The sequence below is a fragment of the Chrysochloris asiatica genome, unplaced genomic scaffold, assembly GCF_000296735.1.
Source record: "Chrysochloris asiatica unplaced genomic scaffold, ChrAsi1.0 scaffold00512, whole genome shotgun sequence".
NCBI classification, from domain to species: domain Eukaryota; kingdom Metazoa; phylum Chordata; class Mammalia; order Afrosoricida; family Chrysochloridae; genus Chrysochloris; species Chrysochloris asiatica.
Genome location: NW_006409030.1, coordinates 443,436 through 446,630, shown reverse-complemented (window position 1 = coordinate 446,630; position 3,195 = coordinate 443,436). Strand labels below are relative to the sequence as shown.

Here is a 3,195-nt window from a genome sequence, read left to right as displayed (position 1 = left end):
TGCTTTCAGGGGAATAAACAGGTGAAAGTCCAGTGGAGTAAGATAGGACTATAGGGAGGATGCTTTAACACATCAAAATACAGTTTTTGCAGAGTGTCAACAGTGTGGGCAGAGGTTTGCATGAGTGCATTGTCTTACAAGATCACAATACATTTGGATAACATTCTTCTGTGTTTAATTTGAAGTTTAGGCTTCAGCTTTTCACTGAGCATCACACTGTCACAAGCATTGTAGATTGATGAGCCTTTTTCCTGATAGTGCTCCAATACTGGCCCTGAAGGATCCCAGAAAACTGTAAGCATCAATTTTCCATTTGATGACCGACTTTTGAAAATTTTCTTGTTTGATGACTGAGAATGTTTCCATATTTCAGGTTTCTAGTAATGAATCCATGTCTCCTCACCAGTAACAACTTTTAAAAAGGTATTTCTAAATGTAACCAGAAGCAGCAGGTGCGCTGGCCCCACCCCCGCCCCGTGCCTCGGGGTGGGGCCACTTCCGGGCCTGAGGCGGGGACGTGGCGGGCAGCCATTGACCTGGTGACCCTAGCACCGCCAGAGGCCAGAGGCGCCCTAGAGCCTCCCTCCCGGGGACATTGGGCCGCTGCCTTCCCAGGTCCCCTGAAAGTCCACATTTGAGGACGCTGCGCCCAGCTGCTCCCACGGTCTCGGCCCAGACGGCTTGGAGTGGGCAACCATGAACCGCAACCACCAGTGGGACATCAGCAGAGCACTGGGGGTGGCCAGGCTCTTCAACGTGGTGTGTGGGGTCCGGGATGCCTGTGTAACCCCGTTCCTGACCCTCTACCTGAGGCAGCTGGGCCTAACAGCGCCCTGGATGGGCATCCTCATGGGCACCAAGTACCTGATCACAGCCTTTGGGCCCCCTTTTGTGCCTTCTTGGCCAAGAGATACCAGAAAAGGAGAGTGCATCTGATGGGCTCGCTGCTGGGCTCCATGGGAGCCAGCCTGCTGATGGTCCTGGTCCCACCTTTGGACAAAGACCTGTTATACCGCTCATGTAATGGAAGCAGCAACAGCAGGACCACCACAGTTGTGCCACTGGGGGTCTCTCGGACTGTGGATATCACCACAGCACAAGAATGGGCCTCAAGCCACCGAGCCAAGAGGACTGGAATTGTGGAAGCTTCTGGAAGCTTCAGAAAAGGGCTTGATGAAAGTGACCAAGAGCCTTTCAGTGATCTGCCCAGTTATTCAGTGGACTCTGTTGAGGAAACCAGGACAACACCTCAAGTTCTCCTCCATCACTTTGCCTCTTTGGAGGTGGTCAACACTTCGCCCCATCTGCTTCCTGAGGGTACCACGCTGGGGCATCCAACCAACTTGTCGGTAGACAAGGAGAATGCACAGAACGGTGACCTCTCCTTGGAAGGGCTACAGTGGACTTTCATCTTCTCCCTGGGGTTCGTGGTGTTTTGGGAGCTGCTGACAGCCCCTCTGGAGCAAGTGGCTGATGACAGTCTTTATGAATACTTGGACTATGTGGATGCCACTGACCGCTACCTAAGCCTGTGGGTCTGGAGGTTGCTGGGCATGTCAGCCGGTGTGTGTGCCATCACAGCGTTGGTGGAGCAGCTGGATTGCTACATGATGACAAGTGGTCCCCGAGGTGTGGCATACTTCTATGGCTACTCTCTTGTCATCATCGTGGCCATGCTAGTAAGCATCGCCTTTCCAGTCCCCATCTGCCGGCGGCGAGAGCCCAGCTACAAAACAGTCAAAGCATTGTCCCTCATAGGAGGTAACCCCATCTCATCCTCCTGGCCTTCAGTGTGTTTTTGGTGGGAGCTGCTGCCAGTACTGTGCAGAACTTTCTGTTCTGGAACATGAAAGACCATGGTAGCAGTGAGCTGGTCATGGGTTTCACAGTTGCCCTCAGCTTGCTGGGGGAAATGCTGCTTCATCCATTCAAGATTGTGTTGCTTTGGAAACTGTCCAGGGTGGGCACTGTGGGACTGGGGCTGGGCTGCCTGGTTGTGCAGCTGCTCTACTACTCCTTCCTCTGGAACTGGTGGTCTGTCTTCCCTGTCCAGATCTTGAGTGCCCTCAGCAGCGGGGCTCTTTGGTGGGCAGTGGGGGCCTCGCTGGAGGACCTGGCCACTCCTGGAACAGAGAGGTCTCTGAGCTTCATGTTCCAAGGTCACTTTTACAGGGGAGGATCTAGCCTAGGCAGCTTAGTGGGGGGCTTTGTGGTGATGTACACCAGCCTGGCTGTGCTCTACCACGCCTGGTGCGTGGTCTTGCTGGCCGCCTTCCTCACCCTCCAGGCCAGGCTGCCCCAAGAGCGGAAAATCAACTACTCAAAGCTGCTTGCCATGGAGGTGAGTGACACCAGCGACTCTGAGGAGGGGACTGAGAGGGACTGGCTTGTGAAGGCTATGAAGGAAGAGCATTCAAACCGGCCCAGGTGAGGGATGGTCAACACTGTGCTGGTCTGGGAAGGAGCCAAAAGATTGAGCAAAATTCAGTCTGCTATGGTCAGAATCCGCCTTGGACTCCTGGAGGGAGGGAAGGCATGTCTGTGCCAAAGGCCCAACGGTATCATCTAGCTGAATAATTTTCTTTACTTTTAGAGTAAAGGGAGATTTCACTTTTTGCTTTTTAATCTTTTCCAAATAATGGAAAATTTGCTAAAAAAAACAAACCACACACACACACAAATCTCTGTATTATTCACTCTATTTTGATCTATACAGTTTATGAGAGCTTGAGTAGATTTGACACTGGTGCTGTGGAATTCACCAACAGCTGAAATTGGCAAATTGAATTGGCAGTACTAGGAAAGCCTCTGGGACCTGCAGGATTCATCCTGTGGAGAGGGTGGCTGGCTTGTACATTCCCATGGGTCATAAAGACATTAGCGTGATTCAATAAAAGGCACCACTGTGGGCAGATGCAAATTGTAATGAAAACCAAACGTTTCTCTCTCTCTTTCTCCCCCCACAAATATCCAGGTACCCACACTCACAACAGCATATGTTTCCAATGAGAGAGAACTATGGGAAACAGTGGTAAAACAGCCCCCACCCACATGGGCCTTCTCCCCTACTACCAGGCCATACAGAATCCTTAATCATGTTTGTTTCCAATTTTAATCATAGACTAATGCATGGTAAATGTCATTACAAGTTTCTTAAATGTAATATTTCTTAGATTATATGAATAACAACAAAAT

General features: G+C 50.9%; 1 pseudogene; it reads left to right on the top strand.

Annotated features, from left to right (window-relative positions):
- The first annotated feature begins 696 nt into the window (after positions 1–696).
- Positions 697–2,431, top strand: LOC102813807 (annotated as a pseudogene).
- The last annotated feature ends 764 nt before the right edge of the window (positions 2,432–3,195 follow it).